The sequence below is a fragment of the Biomphalaria glabrata genome, chromosome 2 (genome assembly GCF_947242115.1).
Source record: "Biomphalaria glabrata chromosome 2, xgBioGlab47.1, whole genome shotgun sequence".
NCBI lineage: Eukaryota > Metazoa > Mollusca > Gastropoda > Planorbidae > Biomphalaria > Biomphalaria glabrata.
Window position 1 is genome coordinate 3,000,321 of NC_074712.1, and position 20,067 is coordinate 3,020,387.

Below are 20,067 nucleotides of genomic sequence, written 5' to 3' on the forward strand. Positions count from 1 at the left end.
GATTATGAGCAGATCAGTTCTAGATCTAGATCTATTACGCTTGTTGTCAATAGTACCTTGTAGATCTACTTATACTAGAGTCGAATTAGCTTGTGACCAATTAAGCGCCTTTAGGCTTCAGGGATCACTTACAACTAAAGGTTAATTTTGCAGCATAGAATAGAATGAATAGTGAATAGATTAAATTATAGATAGATTAACTAAGATTATAATCTACTCTACAACTCTACATCCAGATATATAGAGTCTAATAGTCTATGTTTATCAAATTTATAATATATAAAACTATAGAGTTATAGAATAGACTGAGATACTTCAGATAGATCTATTACTATATATATACTATATAGATTCTAGATCTAGACTCACTCAAACAAAGTCTCTAGTAACTCTAGTACTCTAGTCTCATCTAGAGTTAGTAGAGTCTAGACAATCTTGATGGCAAGTTGATTCTTGAATCTAGCTATTAAGTATTATGCTTAATGCCTTTTTAACTATTAGTATTTTTTTCCAGACTAATATTAACTAATATACTAATAGTAATACTAATAGTAGTAATTGAATCAAATAGAATGTTTGTAAAATGTTTTACATATTTCGGATGTTCCTTCAGAGTTGAAGATAGTTTACTTCTTAGTCCAAACCTCCCGCAGGACGACGGGGGATGGGAGCGGGCAGAGTTTGAACCCGGGACCATCTATAAATCCAAATGACAATCCAGCGCGCAAACCGCACGACCAGGCAGCCATGCTGGCTAGAATCTAGTAATGACACTAATGATCTAATAATCCTAATAATTATGTATATATATTATATATTATGTATATATATATATACTATATATATATATATCTATTTAATCTTAACTATATATCATTATATAAATATTAGTGCATCCTATGGCAGACTGACTAAAAATGTCTGGAACAGATGTGGTATCACTACAAATACAAAGCTAGGGGTCTATAGAGCCGTCATCCTCTCTACATTGCTCTATGCCTCAGAAATGTGGACAGTATATAGAAAACATGCAAAGACACTGAATCACTTTCACATGACACGTCTAAGAAAATTACTGAATGCAAATGGCAAGACAAAATACCAGATACTGAAGTCCTTCGAAGAGCGGGTCTGCAAAGCATCCATACAACCCTCATGCAGTCTCAGCTGCGATGGGCAGGACACGTCTGCAGAATGGAAGACCACCACATCCCTAAATGGTCAAAGAAAGTGCTTCAGTGACACCCTCAAAGCTTCTCTGAAGGCATTCAGCATAGACCCAGCTACCTGGGAGACAGAGGCACATTACAGAGCATCATGGCGTCGCGCTGTGAAAACTGGCGCACAGTTTGCTGAGGAAAAGAGAACAACGCTGGCAGAAGAAAAATGCCAGAGAAGAAAAGCAAGGCCCATGACACTAGCTCCAGCTGGAATAACCTGCCCAGTGTGCAGCCGAACAATCCGGGCTCACATTGGTCTCACCAGCCACATGAGGAGGCATAAAACCCCAGTGCAAAGCCCTCAGCCCACTGGATGATAAAGTGGTCATCATCGAACCACGATGGACGAACTCTATATAAATATCAATACTATAAAGCAGAAAGTAAGGCGTATGTTAAGTATAGTATGTATGTATGGGCATGGGACATGGGTGCGTATAGAAATCAAAACTGTTTGACCAATGGACCTCATTCAACAATCATAAACATAAACAAACAACATTTAGTCATGTGATTCTCTATTAGATCTCTTCTATACAAATTACGATCTAATTTTAATACACAAAGGCTATCAAGTGACTTTTTTTTTCATTGTTTCAACAATATTATCATGTGGTTTTAGATGTGTAAATGTCTGACGCGCTAGATTTAAATGATGTTTAATGTCTTCATCTGTTCCACCTGATACACTGACTATACTCCCAAGGTATATATTGTCTACTTGATCTATATGGTCTAAGAATCCAGTTGTATTGAATTTGATGCGTCCTAAAATGTTCCTGCTATTTCACACTGAAGTGATATGTTTGTCACAAGGCAACTTTTTTTTCTTCATTTTTAAGTAGAAAACAGTGACAGTTGTAAGTGCTCTACTTTAGCAATGAAATGAAATACAGAAAATACAGCTGGATGACATCTTAAATAAGTTAAATATTCAACAACATATCTAACTTTGTGAAAAGAGATTCTCCTACTGATCTTGCAAAGACTGCCCTAGAATTCCTGATCTGGTGAAACAGAAACAAGCTCAACCTTCACAATGAAGTTGTTTGTTGTTTTGTTTTTTTGACAAAAATGGTAGCAATGTAGGATAGAGCTCCATGTTAAATCATGTTTTTCAAGTTGCCACATAGTATAAAACATCAATCTGGTGAATACGCAATTGAAAATTAAATAAAAGCAAGTCATTAAGTTAAAATGTGATTTACCAATAAGCAGAAATGTATAGTGTTTTGTGTTTAAACACACAACTTTGGCAATTAATACAAGAAATTTAAATTATGATTACGTTTTTTAACATTTTTCGGACAACCCCTATTGCCTCTGTAGAAATCATGGCAGATATTCCCCCCCAAAGGGAACGAGCTGTTTGGTTAGCATACAAAAAATACTAATGGCTGGAGGACAGCAGCTCAATCAGACACCCAGTCGATGACTGGGTTTGTGGGAGCAGACTCAAAAGGACATCCTTTATGTAGATTGCATTGGGACTGTCTCAATAGCTTTCCCCCCCCCCCACCCCCACCCCCAGAAAGAGCTGCGTTTTCCATCCTGTAAAAGTTACTGAGCTGCAGAGGTTCGAAAAACATTGATTGACTTGTAATATAGAATTAGATCTATAGAAGAAGTGAAGGCATATAAATATCAAGGCGTTATCATCGATAACAAGCTTTCCTGGGAAGACCACTTTGGAACTCAGACAAAGAAAACAGCCCAGCGACTTTTTTTTCTACACAAATTCAATAGCTTTAAACTAAATAAGAAGATCCTAGATATATTTTACGGCGTGACTATACAAAATCTGCTAACATACACAATAACTTGTTGGCAAGGCTATGCTTCATCTAAACTGTTGCGCCGTCTAGAAAACATCATAAAGAGGGCATCAAAAATTACACTCACAACATTACCATATTAAAAAAAACTTATTAAACAAAAGTGTCTAATAAAATGGAAAAAATCTTGGAAGACAACGGCCACCCGCTCCATTAGAACAACGTCAGGTTGTCGCGAAGTGGGGCAACTGCTGTCAATCAAAACATGAACAGAGCGGTACAAAAACTTGTTTGTACCTTACTCAGTCAGACTATATCAATGCCACTTGCTGATCAGGAAAGATGAAAAGGACCAAGATGCCTGTGTGTAATCGCTGAATGAACTCTTTATGTTGTGTCTGTTCTATTTATGTGTATGTTTCTGTTGTGATGTCTTTATATGAGAAAAGAGTCCTTGTAATCACAACAAATTTCCATAAGGATCAATAAAGCAGTCTTAGTCTTAATACATACATAAAAGAATTGCTTGTTTAAGAGTATATTTATCTTATGTTTTCCAGACTCACTAACAGTAAAGTGGAAGGCTACCTGATTGTGTGGCATGTGCACTGAAATGTCATATCCATGGAATTGTGTTTGAACTCTTCATTTCCCGGCACCCTGAGGTAGGTTTTACTAGGATGTAATACTAATCTTCAATTCTGAAGGAATATCCAAAACATGTGGTGGAAAAAAAATCCCTAATCTTGTACCACGGAGGCAACTTATTAAATATATAGTACCGTACTTACATCTAACTTAGTTGTAAAATCTAATTCTAAATCTCAACGCTAGTCCAATAGTTTTAGAATTTTGATCTAGATTTACAGTGGCTTAAACATTAGCTTCTAGTTAAAAAGTAATTTATTCTTAATATGTAATCAGTCACGCAGATTTAAAACTCAAAATATCTAGGTGTAATGATAAATTAAAAGTATTGATGAAATTGTTAAAAAATCAAGGAAACATTAGGTTTTATTAAAAGAAATCAAACAAGAACATAAAATGCTTTTTAAGTTAAGTTAGGCCAAGACTAGAATATGCTTCTTCTGTTAGGGATCCCTCAACTCAAGAAAGCATAAAGAAACTAGATCAAATACAAAATAGAGCATGAAAACTTCTAATTTATTATTACATATTCCATACGCTAGAACAAATTCATACAAGTTTTCCTTCTTCCCTAGTGCCATTCTAAAGAGAAAGGAATGAGTTGCCTAAATCAGCCAGGAAAATCAATGATTTGGCAAAATTAAGTAATTGAGTAACATGCTTGACTAGATTGACACATAAAATCTGTAGGACATAATTATCTTCTTTTTGAAGTAACGTCTGTAATATGCAAGATCTATATAAGAAGATAATTACATGCATGATTGACCTAGAGAAATAATAAATCTGTGCGATTAGAAACATTTTTAGCAATTGTTTTTGTTCATATTTTAGCTTTTTACAATGCGCTATGATCCTATCACTTGTCTGGACCAGTTGTGGAAGGAAGAAGGGGTATCTTGATCTTTTTCTTAAATACTGGTAAATAAAAAAAAAATTTCACTCAGGGACTAATTCAACGTGTACCACCACATCTGTCAAGTTTGATTTCTTTCCCTTGTTCAAGATATCAAAACAAAATTTATTACCAATAGTTAATTAACTAATTGGTTCATTTTTTTTACTCATTCTTGTGTTGTCAGGTAAAAGAAATAATTGTGCAAAATTTCAGCTTAATCCTGTGGTATAAACATGGTATAAACTTTTAACCAGACTGACAGAGTGAATTGATATAGGATAGGGCTTGTAAAAAAAACTTGACACCACAGGCTTACTTGAGAAGATTTTAATGAACCAATGGGCCTAATTAAACATTTACGCAACAATAACGTAACAATAATAAACGTAAGCTCTTCAAAGCCTTTTCACCAAAAGTAAAATTCAACAGGGCTCACCCCAAGTAGCTTGTTACAAGTTGTAAACAAACATGCATAAAATAATAAATAAACAGATCTCTGCAAATATTGCATTTTTTCTTCTTCAATAATTAATCAATCTACGTAAGTGGTCATAATAGTGGTGCTCATTTCACCACTTTCACTTTTCCCTTTGTTAAATCATTGGGTCACCATACAAGATTTGTTGGCCATCTTTCTCCATTTCTCTCTGTCTGTTGCCTTGGATAGAATTTCATTCAATGACAGGCCATCGCTTTCTCTGTCTGCTTCTTATTTTTCATAGTGCTCATTTAATTGAACTAAAACTACAATGCTCATATTTATTTGCAAGGGTTAAAATAAAGTACAGTTTGAAAAAAAAGTGAGAGTAGATTTTTCTTCACTATTATAGCTTGGATGGCAGTGTGCATAGCAGGGTTATAACAATATGAATTGAGCTTTACTATTTTAATTGTGAATACCCCTTTTAAGGGGTCCCTGAAAAGGGGAAAAGCAACTAATAGTTTTTCTGTGGTCTGTCTGTAGTGGAAAGATGTTTGTGCTCTATCAAAATAATAATAATTATTTTATTTATAAAGTGCTGTTTACATACAAAATGTAGGCTCAAGGCACTGTAATAACATTACAAAACACAAACATGACAGCTTAAATGACGAACTAATCTAAAAAAAGTTTTAAACAGGGAGGTTGTAAAGGACTTGGGTTAGTGCAATACAGGTATAGCTCGTGTAGGGGTATGATTCTCACATGCAGAGCTTTACATGTACAAGTATTGTAAAGTACCACTCAACGAAAGGAGTATAGAATTAGTATTTATTTACAGCCAACTAGCAAGTTGAATGCATAATCATCAATAACTAAAAATACTAAATGTGCCCAAATTAAATACTACAGGGCGCTTAGACTGGATTCAATTAACATAGGCCATCAATGCCACAACATAGTATTACCCCCAAATAGTCAGTTCACACACAAAGCAAGAATAATAATATAACATCTCCTTACGCTAGGCATAAAACTGATAAGCAATCACAAGCACCCTACTCAGACCGGGTCAGCTCTCCAACTGCTAGACTGACCGCTAGAAACCTTATTGTCCCCTCTTGAAAATCCCATGATAAAAACAATTCACAAACCAACTAATAAAATAAACAAACACACACACACTCACACACAATCTCACATCTTACACTCCCCTGCTCTTGACATAGGTCTTAATGTTCTTCTTGAAAGTAGTGTAGCATGTTGTCTGACTGAGATTACTGAGATCAATGGGGAGTGAGTTCCAAACCTTTGGTCCATGCACAGAAAAAGCCCCCAGACCGTAGCTTTTGAAGGAGAAACGTGGCACCACTAAAAGCATTGAGTTCATTGAGCGCAGTGTTCTCTGAGGGACATATGGAGTGATCAGTTCGCTAAGGTACAAGGGCATCTCATTGTTGTAGATACACTGATGACCAAGTGTTACCACCTTGTATTAGATTCTTGCTTTCACAGGAAGTCAATGGATTGTGTGCAAGAGCATAGTGGCAGAATCTCGTCTTGTTTTTCTTAGGACTATGCGTGTGACGTTGGTCTGAATACGTTGCAGCTTGGCTATTTTGTCATTGGGTATACCTGCTAGCACAGCATTGCAGTAGTCAAGGTGGGAGAGTAAGAATGCCTTAGCTAGCTTTTTTGTTGACTCCATTTTTAAATATGGTCGGATCTGGCCTAATCTGCGCAGCTGCAGATAAAGATCTTTGCAGAGCTGACTTATGTGTGGGTTGAAAGATAGTGTTGAAGAAAACTCCATGATTCAGCACTACATGGGCTTAATTTGACAAGACCGCACTACAAACCTGATGGAAGGAAAAAAAAAAAAGTAAAAACTAGATATACTACTATAATATAGATAATATATAGATTCTATATATAAACACTTTGAGAGGACCATTAATATTTTCAAGATAGATCTAGGCATTCTAATCCTAGATCTTGCTGATTTTAAACAAGAACTGGATCTTCTTTTTGCAGATCTTTAATGATGTCTGAAGTAGAGCTAATTAACTATTGAGTAGGCTATAGATCTAATCTAAATTTGATTTGATCAAAATCAAGTCTAGATCTAGTATCCATCCATCCATCCATCCCAGTGGCGCTACAGCCCATGGAGGGCTCTGGCCTGCTTTAACACATCCTTCCATTCAGATCTCTCCTGGGCCTTTCGTCTCCACGCCCTAACCCCAAGCTGCTTCAGATCTGCTTCCACGTCATCTATCCATCGCATTCGGGGTCTGCCTTTGAGTCGCCTGCCTTTTTTTGCCTGTATATGATTTTCGCCCCTCTGTTGTCTGACATTCTTTCAAGGTGACCTGCCCAACGTAGATCTAGTATATGATGAGTATATCTAGACTGATCCAAATTGCTGAGCTAAATCTAGAATCTAGCAAAACAGTCATCCCTAATTGGGGCCTTATCAATGGGGGGAAAAATTAACAATGTTAACTTCATTTAACATTGTATCTAGTTATGTATAATCAACACCCCATACTACTAACAATTAGCTTTAACCTAGCCTAGACCTATCCTACTAGATTTAAATTTCTACAAAAACAAATCTATAATGCAAAAATTAGACCTAGATCTAAAAATTAGCTCATAATATATGAAATATGGATTTTGCTACACTCATAGACATAAAATATATAAATATAGTTCTATAAATCTAAAATAAAAACTTTTAAGAATTTTCATTTGTCTCATTGGCCTACCATATTTTATTTGATTGATTTGTTGATTGGAATAGAATCATTCGATAGTTAAGTCAGCAAGTTAATCTGTAACTGTAACTCAGCTTTACATTGTAATTAGACTATAAATGATAGCGATTATCCCACTAGAAAAGCATGATAACCAAGCCTGTATGTAGATGTTTTTTTCCCTTCTCTATGGAAAGTCAGGGAAGTGGAAAATAAATTGTAGTATCAATATAATATTAAGCTATGAATATGCTACTGTTGATGTAGTTAAGCAACTCATTTTAATTACTAGCCATTAAGTAAAAAAAATAAAGTTCCCCTTTCAGAACTTGCGATCTATTGGGCGGATTATGTTAAGGTCATCCATTTCTTTGGTCAAGGGTGTCATGTGGCCAGCACAATGATCAACCGCCTTTACTTTCCCCAGCTAAAGTTGGGTACCTTTTAGAGTTGAGTGGACTGAGGGTGCCCTAAAAAAACGAAATCGAAAATCCCTGCCTTCACCACGATTCAAACCCAGTCCCCCATGTTCAGTAGCCAGTTAATAGCCATTAATCGATGATTATATTTATGATTTTTTTTATTTTTTTTATTAAAAATGCACAGCTATTTTTAATTTAAAGTGTTTTATTAATGAGGTTGGTCTTAGTGTCAAAAGATTAATGAGGAATGTAGTATTTACCATGGCCACGCAGCCCCAGCTGTGACCTATATATTTTGCCACATCCAGTCTAGACAACCATTTTCTGCTGGTGGTTGATTTAATTTTTGTTTTCAACGTCAGCGTCTGCCCTCGGCAGTGAATTTTCTTTTGGTCTCTAATGTGTATTCCGTGCTGCTATTTCACGTTAATGGCATTGTTCTAAGAATGGGATCTAAATCTTATTTTCGTAAAATGTAACACCTTTACAGATCAAGTCATCATTGGACATACAAATCTGCAATAACATAGAAATTATCAAAATTCGAATAAGTATCGAAACCCAGAAAGTTGTGTGGTTTGCGCTCCAGACTGTCTCAGGTTCAAACATCGACCGCTGCCATCAACTGACATCTTACTGGAGGTTTGGGCTATGATATAATAGTATTCAATCCTAATTTGAAGCAATGTCTTAACCTAGCAAGTCGAAAGAAACATACTAAAAAATTATTGTGTGACTAATGAAGAAATCTTTAAAAAATGTAATTTTATGTTTTCGTTTATTGGTATTTATTATATTAAAAAACATTTTAGAATGTTTCTGTGCTTAGTTTCACAATACAAGCAGAGAATATTAACTCTTCTTTTTTTTTTTCAAGAGGATGAAAGATCCATCTAGTAGACTTGTCTGTATTCCATATGTCATATATGTATTCTGTAAAATTGATAAAATTGACTAAAGTTCATTTATTAATATTTCATTAATATTTGTACTTAATTAGATATATCTACAACAAGTGGTTTTATGTATTATATGTTATACTGATCATCTGATATAATATCTCTTATTGTTCTTAATAATAATAAATTACTCTACTCTAGATCTAGGCAATCTTTATATTTATAAGATAAGGTTTAAAGACATGTCATATGTGTTTAGTATAGATCTCTATTTAATAATACCAATATTGGCAATATAAATGATGACTACTACTTTTTTTTTTTAGATCTTAAGTCTAAAGTATTCTGTCTAAAGGCTAGTGAAGGGCTTTAGATCGATGTAGATACAGATCTAGATCTTGATATCCATAAATAATCTTTTTCCTAGGTCTAACCATACAAATTCAAACATAAAAAAATGTTGGTGACATACTTGTTACTTGTTCAAATGATGTATGCTACTCTAGTCTAGATCCATTAGTCTATAAACTATTAAACTATTACTCTAAGTATAAAATAGTGATAGATAAGGTCTAGCTAGAATTAGATCTCTATAAAAGGTAAATTTATATCAAGTTAATCGTTGAATGTCGAGACTAGTCTAGATCTACAGTATACTTATAGAGTATAAACTATAGTATATATTCTATAGGTATACTCTAGATCTTAAGGTCTTCGTAGAATTAGTCTTTGTAATCCTGGAGTGAGCATAGTGTGGGGGCATAGGCATTAATTAGAGTGACTTTCCCAGATGTTTTCATCATACTTATGCCTTTCTGAGCCTCCAACTGGAGGTACTATCATGGGAAGTAGAATGTTCTTGACAGCAAAGCCCGCACCATGCATTCACATCTCATCCTGTGCCTTTCCTTTCCAAAAGAAAGTGTAATCAGCCTTGCATGTGAGAAAATATCAAACTGACCAGGGCAACCAAAATCCTAGTCTACAATGCCTGCATTTTGAGCACACTTCTGTATGGCAATGAGAGCTGCGCAACTTACATGCATCAGTAGCGCAGATTAAATAGCTTCCACTTACACTGCCTGAGACACATAATGTGCATCTCCTGGAGGGATGTCTCCAACCAGGACTTCTGAAACTGGCCAATATGTACAGCATCTAGGCTCTTCTTACACAGAGAAGACTATGCTAGCTTTATAAGAATCCTTAAAAACATACGATATGGTGAATTTGCAGAGTGAGTCAGACCTAGGGGTCGCCCAAGACTAACCTACAGAGATGTCTCCAAGCAGGACATGAGACCCACTGGCATCAAAGAAAGTATGTGGGAGGAGATAGCTCAAGACCGGACAGCATGGAGACAGATTGTATGTACTTTGGCAAGTGCAAAAGAAAGCAAGCTGCATCAGTCAAGAGAAAGAAGAAGAAAGCTGCTCTTTCAACTAGCCCTATACATGCAGAAACTCTTTTAAACTCTGCCGCTCCAGAATTGGCTTGATCAGTCACACCAGATTCTGCCCCGTCTCTAGACAAAACCAAAGCCATTGACTCACCTGGGCGCATCTTCCAAGACATAAGGAGCCATACAATGGTGGATCTAGTATAAGCTATGGCTATAGTAGAAAAGATCTTGTAACAATATAGTCCTATGCCTTTATTTATATTTTACTACGATATTTCTAGAATTATCTATAATTATAATAATTATAATAACTAAATAATCTAGACCTCTGCTTAACGTGATTTATCTTCAGATCTATGGCCATAATGAATGTCTTCGAGGCTCGCAAAGACCTTCCTTTAAGGAACAGTACCAGGAAAAAGAAGAAGAGGCAGACTGAGAAGGCGATTGGAAGACAACATAAAAGAATGCCATTGTAGGAGGTTCTGACAAAAGATAGAGAGGAATAAAGAAGGGTGATCAACAAATCTTGCATGGTGCCCCAATGGTCCAACAGACTAAGGGATAGGTAAAAGGTAATCTTCATGATTATTTTTCTCCAACCCATCATAAGTATCATTTTAAAATGTTTGACATCTAGATCTGTCATCTGATATGCTATCAATAACATATCCAGCCATATCTATTTTTATTTACATTTTTTCAGCCCCTAAGCTGACGTCGCTTCCATTTTTAGGACATTGAAACTGATTTTCAAATCTCAATTTTTGCACATTCAAATTAGTTTATCTAATATAAACACGCTTTTCTAAAATCACACATATTTAGGAACTGACTTTAATGCTATCTACTATCAAAATCGATTTTGTACAAAAAAAACAACTCTTCAGTTGGTCTTTAAACCAAAAATAAAGACCTCATTGAACTAAAAATTAATCACCAATTTTTTTTAAAAAGTTTAACTAAACGAAAAAAAAAAAAAAAAAAATTTGAGAACTTTTCATAATTTTTTTTGGGTGTGGTTTGTTTTGTCTAGACCTAGTTAATCTATATGGCTGTAGGCCAGCGATTTGATATCCTTTTTTTTTATCATTGTAAAAATCTTTCTCCACAATAAAATCAGTATTAAGGGAGATGTTTCTTACATACGTTCTTGCACAATAAAATAAAACAATGATGTGCTTGTGTGGGTGTATACTTTTGTGTTGCATTAAAACCTTTAGGAAAAAAAAGGCTACTTTTATTTTTTAATTCATTTGACTTAGTTTAAAATCTCCTAAAAGAAATCTCTACACATAGATCTAGTAACCTAAGAAAAATTATAGGAGCATTAAGAAACATGTGACCTCAGTTACTAGGTAAGGGTAGAATACATCTATGTGCCTGACTAACCACACCAATTTTTTTTATTTTCTTACCTGACCACTCAACAGACAACAAACACTTTTCGTAGCACCATCATGGACTATGCACACCACACTAGGTCACAAATGAGATTGGAGCAAAGGGCTCTGAGCATGCTATAAGCATGAAAGTAGCGCTATATAAAAGCTATAAATATATATATATGACCAGATTGTTAAAATCAGTCAGACACACACTTTATTTACTTTTTGGGTAGGGAGGATGTGGATGAATTTTTACAAAGCTTATATCAACTCTGTCTGGTAGTTGTACTTGATTGAAGTGGTGGTATGAGCTGAATCAGTCCCCTTCCACCACTCTAAATTGAAACAAATAATGTATAACTATGCAATCTTCTCTGGTCAAAAGTACCTCACTAGTGAGTTATTAGCACATTTGCCCAAAAAAGCTAGGAGCTGCAAGTTCAACTTCAGGTCATTCGCCCTTTTTTTTTTCTAAATGCTCTTAAAAACCAATTATGGTTAAAATCCATTTAGATATCCCTTTTTCCTACTGGTCCAGATAAGTTAAATCATAGTGTACTTAGAAAGCTAAAGGCATGAAATAGTGCTAAACAAAAACTATTGGTAAAAATATTATTAATCGCGTAGATTTATTGTTGTTGGTCTTTTGTCGCTAATTAAAATTAATCTTAATCTTAATCACTAAATATTAACTAACAACGCTACAGGTTCTAACTGTAAACTATCAGCCACTATAGGTATCAAGCGCCAGATGCCAGGACCAGAAACGGTCTGTGAAGGCTTATAAAAAAACAAGCCTGATGACCAGTTAATGGTATGAAATACATAGACCACAAAGTCCTTTCAACATACAACATACATACACACACCATCTCATATGTTACACAGATTAGTTTGTGATCTAGGTATCTGTTGATATATGCTGTTAAAATTTAATTAATCAATCAGTAATAGAGTTTAAAACTATAAGGTAAATAAAGTCAAAAACATATAAATATAGGTATGTTATTTAGAAGATTTATTATTATTATTATTATTAATTACAAAATGCTCAGTAACATGAGCTATTTAAAAGTCATATGGGTATTCTGCTCCAGCCAGATATCATATTTTACTATCCTGCTCTGAGTGGATATCAAAAAGTACTATCCGGTGCAACCCAACTACAAACAGCCAATGCTGGTATTAACAGTATAGAGAAACTGGTTATAGATAGGAAAAATAGATCACACAACCAATAGGACTAATTGATGATTTTTCCAAAAGGTTTAGGTAATAGTGAGCAAATAGATGCTATCTTACTAGATTTTTCCAAGGCTTTTGACAAAGTTCACCACCATAGTTTGCTTAGAAAACTAAAATATTTCAGCATTAATGGTCCATTGCAACAGTAGATTTAAGATTTTCTGATAGGGAGAGAACAAACTGTAATAATAAATGGCTCTAAATCAATACCAATAACAGTAAACTCAGGTGTACCACAAGGAACAGTCTTAGGTCCACTACAATTTTTAATTTACATAAATGATTTACCAAATTGCATTAGTTTTAGGAACAAAAGTCAGATTTATTCGCAGACGATTGTATAATATATAGAACAATAAAAACAACACAAGCTAAAGACATTTTGCAAAGAGAATTAGATGAATTACAGAAATGGGAATCAAATTGGAGCATGTCTTTCAACCCAGAAAAATGTTAGTTATTAAAAGTTACAAAAAAACTAAAATTAATTCCACTTATCTTATTCATGGTAAACCAGTAACACAGACTAAAAACGCAAAATACCTAGGTGTTTTAATAAATGAAAAACTGTCATGGAATCCCCATATTGATGAAACTATTAAAAAAATCAAACAAAGCATTAGTGTTTATTAAAAGAAATTTCTATAAATCAAATAAGAACATAAAACTAAAATGTTATTTAACCTTGGTTGGGCCAATAATAGAATAAGCATCCTCTGTTTGAGGCTTCTCAACTCAAGAAAACATTAAGAGACTGGAACAGACACAAAATAAAGCAGTGAGATTCATAACAAATGAATATTCACATTTTACTAGAGTAACACCTTTAGTAAAATCACTAAATTTAGAAAGCCTTCAGGATAGAAGACTTAAAAGTAAAGTAGCAATTATACATAAAACACTGAACCATAATCTTCAAATACAAAAACAAAATTTAATAAAATACTCTGAAAGACACAAAGATAAAGGCACATTCCTCGTCCCATATGCTAGGACAAATTTGTACAAATACTCCTTCTTCCCTAGTGCTATTAGAGCATGGAATGGGTTGCCTGAGCTAGCCAGGAAAACCAGTGACTTGGCAGAATTTAAGTCATTGGTTAATATGCATGACTAAATGCATAACGCGTAGCATGTAATCATCTCCTTTTTTGAAGTAATGTCTGTATCATATAAGTTAAGATAAGAAGATAGTCAGACAGTTTCGGGAACATATCCTGTATGTGGGACAAACATATGCCAAAGGCAGTAGTTTTTGGTGAGCTGAAAGGTGGTCTATTAACCAGCACAGGCACTAACTTACTTTAACTGCAGCCAGCTTCGGAATGAGACAGCTGAAGATCACTTATAAAGGCTTAGATACACATTTGAGACCAAAAGAAAATACACTGCCAAGGATAGACGTAGACAGCAAAAAGAGAATCTAAATTGATCAGTGGCTGACGTTGATTTTGTCTGCACTTATGTGGCAAAATTTGTGAGACAAAGCTGGGACTATGAATGCACATGAAATACTGCGCTCCTCAGTAATCTTTGGTCTTTAAGACAAGCCTTATTATTATATATATAAATGAGAATTGTTCCAGCTCTCATCCCTATTACAAGAAAAAGGACACCTATTATAAGCAATCTCCACTTACCTATGCATAATTTTTCGACACAAAAGAACGAGACAACATATGTTCCACAAGTCAGGATGAGCATAACCTGCCCTTGTGGAGCATCACCAAGAGAATGCTGACCATGTCCTTCAAAGCTGCACAATATATCAAGAGGTCCGAAAAAGACTCTTGCACCAAAATCTCCTATAGAACAAAAACTATACTGAGAACTGCCTGATCTGGAAACCACTTTGCCGTTCATCTCAGGTTTAGGATTACTAAAATGAGAAAGAAGAAGAATATTTATAGAGTTTGGGTGTATTTACTCATTATCTACTGATGAAGCTTTTAATACAAAAGTTGGATTACTCAAGGAGGCTGATTTGGTAAACTTTTATATTGTCAATGTTTGGCATTTATTTTTAACAATAATCTTTTGCACCCCTCCCCCCTTTTTTTTTCAATATTTCTGTTAAACACCCTGTTTTAATAATAATATTAACACATGGTTCACCTATATAGACCAAAATTCTATTTTAGTAATATATAATGATATATTAAATTTCAGTAGACAATTGACATACATTTAGTTCAGATGTACTCCAAAATTATGCAGTGTAATATTTTGTTTTGATACTAAATTATTACAATATGAATCCAAAATTAAAAGTAATTTTTACTTTTATATTTATACCGTTACTATACTTCTTTGACTTTTATGTCTGAAAATGGATTTAATGAAACCTTCTTTAGAATGTTATGACAATTATTTCAAGTCCAACCGTGAAAAATGCAACATTTTATTTGGTTACAAAATCCTGGTAACCTACAGATTTAGCATCATTTGATGTTACATTAAGTTAGGAAGTTTTGAAATAAAAACCTATAATAAATATGGAGCATAACCAAAGTTTTGCTTAAATGTTTCTAGATGTCATGCACTATTGTTATATTAAATGTATTAATGTAACCATTTAAGAAGACTTTCTTCCCAGCCAATAAGAGGCCAATTAGGGAATATTGCAAAAGCTGCAATGAAAAACGTCTCGGTGTAAGCAAATGTTTTTTTAGACTATAGGGCATCCAATCCACTTCCTTGTACAATGACATTTAGAACTAACAACATATAATGATATAAACAATATGCAAAATGAGTTTCGATAAATATTAAATTTCCATGAAAAATCATTTAGGCCTAAGGGTCTAATGAAAATGTCTGGAATTCATTTTCATTAAATTTTATGAACCACAAGTTAAGACTCAAGTGAAGATTGGAAGCTTTTAATTTTGGGTTTTTAAGGGGGCCTCTGAGTAGTCCACTCAACTCCTAATGGGCACCTGACATTAGTTGAGGGAAAAGTATAGGCTGTTGTGCTGGCAGGGCCAGCCTTGTGTATTCTATGCTTGTGATTTGATCTAGGTTTCACAATTTTTTCTTGAAAAAAACTTTCCCTGTGCGAGGCACCCACCAATTGGAGGCTCTAGTTCGCCTAAGGCCGACTCTGGTGCTAGCTACATGGCACCCTTATTTTATTGGACTACAGCCATAGAAACAGATGACCTTTACATCATCTGCCTGCCTATAGTTCATAAAAGTCTGAAAGGGTACTTCACTTTTACTTACGCTCTTGATGTGGAATAAGTGGGGATACTATCTAGAATCTAGTCTAGATGTAAAGAAACCATTATGATATAATCATAAGATCATAATTAGCTAGAAATAGAAATCTTTTGCTCATATATATTATACTACCCAGTATAGATTCTAGATATAGAGATCTAGATAATATTGAAATATTGAATAATAAGAACTAATAGATCTATATAGGCTATACATTAAATAAAAGTAATTATTATTAAAATGCTCTATATATTCTAGAATCTAGTAGATGTAGTTGAAGTCAGTACATACACTTCATACACTAATAATAGAGATCTAAATCTAGTACAGTGTTTACAGTATCTTGTCCTTGTGATCTTGATATAAATTATTCTTATCTTATCTTATATAATACAGACGTTACTTCAAAAAAGAAGATGATTACGTCCTACGCGTCATGCATTTAGTCATGCATATTAACCAATGACTTAAATTCTGCCAAGTCACTGGTTTTCCTGGCTAGCTCAGGCAACCCATTCCATGCTCTAATAGCACTAGGGAAGAAGGAGTATTTGTACAAATTTGTCCTAGCATATGGGACGAGGAATGTGCCTTTATCTTTGTGTCTTTCAGAGTATTTTATTAAATTTTGTTTTTGTATTTGAAGATTATGGTTCAGTGTTTTATGTATTATTGCTACTTTACTTTTGAGCCTTCTGTCCTGAAGGCTTTCTAAATTTAGTGATTTTACTAAAGGTGTTACTCTAGTCAAATGTGAATATTCGTTTGTTATGAATCGCACTGCTCTATTTTGTGTCTGTTCTAGTTTCCTAATGTTTTCTTGAGTTGAGGGGTCCCAAACAGAGGATGCATATTCTATTATTGGCCTAACCAAGGTTAAATAACATTTTAGTTTTATGTTCTTATTTGATTTATAGAAATTTCTTTTAATAAATCCTAATGCTTTGTTTGATTTTTTTGTAGTTTCATCAATATGTGGATTCCATGACAGTTTCTCATTTATTATAACACCTAGGTATTTTGCGTTTTTAGTCTGTGTTACTGGTTTGCCATGAATAAGATAAGTGGAATTAATTTGTTTTTGTTTTTTTGTTACTCTTAACAACTGACATTTTTCTGGGTGGAAAGACATGCTCCAATTTGATTCCCATTTCTGTAATTCATCTAATTCTCTTTGTAAAATATCTGTGTCTTGTGTTGTTTTTATTGTTCTATATATTATGCAATCGTCTGCAAATAATCTGACTTTTGTTCCTGAAGTAATGCAATTTGGTAAATCATTTATGTAAATTAAAAATAGTAGTGGACCCAAGACTGTTCCTTGAGGTACACCTGAGTTTACTGTTATCGGTGTTGATTTAGAGCCATTTATTATTACAGTTTGTTCTCTCCCTATCAGAAAGTCTTTAATCCACTGATGCAGTGGACCATTAATGCCGAAATACTTTAATTTTTTAAGCAAACTATGGTGGTGAACTTTGTCAAAAGCCTTAGAAAAATCTAGTAAGATAGCATCTATTTGTTCACTATTATCTAAACCTTTTGAAAAATCATCAATTAGTCCTATTAGTTGTGTTTCACATGATCTATATTTCCTAAAGCCATGTTGGTATGGTGTGAGGACATTATGTTTGTCTAAGTGGTTTATGATGCTGCTACATATTATGTGTTCTAGGATTTTACATGTGATGCTGGTAAGTGATACTGGTCTGTAGTTTCCTGGGTCAGATTTTTCTCCTTTTTTAAATAGGGGGGTGACATTAGCTTCTTTCCAGTCCTTTGGTACTCTGCCCTGGTTAAGTAAAGCCTGAAAGAGTATTTTGAACACAGCTGCTCATTACTTAGTTCTTTGAGTAATCTAGCTGGAATACCATCAGGTCCAGAAGCTTTATTTGGTTTGGTGTTGGCTAATAGTTTTTGAATTCCATTTTCTTGTACTACTATATCTTCTATGTTGTCTACTTGGTTCAAATTCAGTAATATGTCTTTGTCTCCTGGGGCTGAGAATGCTGATGCAAAGTATTTGTTTAGAATGTTTGCTTTAGTTTCATTATCATTATGTATTATGTTATGTTCATCTTTTAATGGCGCTACGCCTGTTGTTTCCATTTTCTTAGACTTAATGTATGACCATAGGTTTTTGTTGTTGTCTTTAGATATTACATTGTTTATGTATTCACTCTGCAGCTGTCTGCTTACTTTTTGGGTTAAGTGTTTAATTTTTATATACTTTTTGTAAACTCTTTCTGCATTAGTTTCTTTAAATTTTCTATATAGGTTTTTAGCATTCTATAGATTGATTAGGTTTAGATTCATATAATATAAATTACTAGCTTATCATAAGTTGATCTATTATTTGTTTGTTTTAATAATATCATTTAATTAAGCCTTTAATTTTCAATTTGATTTTTTGAAATTTAGATTGACTTTTGAAACAGGTCCATACTGGTTTAGCAAGGATATATCGTACATATATTTTATATATATATATATTATACAATTTAAATATTTTTGTTTAAATCTGTAACAGATTTTCAAAATTATGAACAATTGGTTGAAATAGAGAAAGACAATAAAGGGAAAAAAAAATAGCTGATGAATAGACAGTGATTTTGTGGACAGTACAGACTTAAATGATGAAACCTAAAGGCAATGGCAAGTATGACATGCACCTTTTAATATAGTAAATACACAACTTTAAAGATGTTTTGTTCTTATGTTCTTCAAAGCTGCAGACTCTATCGAGTGGCCTGGACAAGACACCAACCCCACCCCCACCACTTAAAACAAAAACTCTATGGAAAACTGCCATAACTGGAAAAAACTGTGCAGGTCATTGCATATAGTCCTGCTTGTCTGAACTCTCTGACATATAAATGAGAAGAAAGAAGGAAAAAAATTTAACAGGATTTTAGCTTTTTTGTATGTTTATTTTTATGACAGTTGTCAATGAGATATCTGTTTTTGTCACACACAGACATATTTTTAATTAAAAGGTGTACCAAAAACTAATTATATTTAAATACTGGGCTTCATCAATAAATTTGTGGAACAAAATATCTATTTCTGTTTCTAGATTGACAATGTCAAACCTACTAATCAAACACAAGTGAGTACCTGTATAGCCCTAATGCTGAAGACATTCTTAAGGAAGCTCTGAAAAAAAAAAGGTAAAATTTCTACTCTATAATATGACCTGCACTAAACATAATTTAAACCAAATTGAAAGCAGAGGAGATATACACATCATCATTATCTTTCCTTTGTGTTCTTCATGGAACATAGTGCCTCAGTAAAAACATGCCACTCTCCACAGTCTCATGCTAGTTTTGTAATGGCTTCCCAGCTTTCTTCCTGTTCTCTTTGCTTCATCTAATACACTCTGTTCCCACATTCCTTTTGGTCTTCTTCTGTGTCTTGTGCCCTGGGGGGTTCCACTCTAAGGCCTGCCTAGCTCTGTTGTTGGTATCTTTTCTAAGGGTGTGACCAATCCATCTCCACTTTCTCTCTAAGATCTTCACCTCTATATTTCTCTGTCCACCCATCTCCAACAGTTAGGTGTTTATACCTCTGTATTTTCAAGATATTTCTTAGGAGTATCTTGATAAAGGTGTGTACTTTGTTGTTGTTACTTCAGTTCTCCATGTTTCAGAACCATACAGTAGGACTGCCTTGTCATTAGAGTAAAAGATTCCTATTTTAGTCACCTGAAGCACATACCTTGCCGCAGCGTGACAGCTTGCATACCTCAATGATCTTCAGAGCTGT

General features: G+C 34.2%; 1 long non-coding RNA gene across 1 annotated transcript; it reads left to right on the forward strand.

The window, feature by feature from the left end:
- LOC106079071 (uncharacterized) lies at positions 1-20,067 on the forward strand. Its single transcript, XR_008776376.1, has 5 exons — positions 1-140; positions 3,556-3,660; positions 10,797-11,019; positions 18,830-18,958; positions 19,376-20,067. It is a non-coding gene; the product is annotated as an uncharacterized LOC106079071 (long non-coding RNA).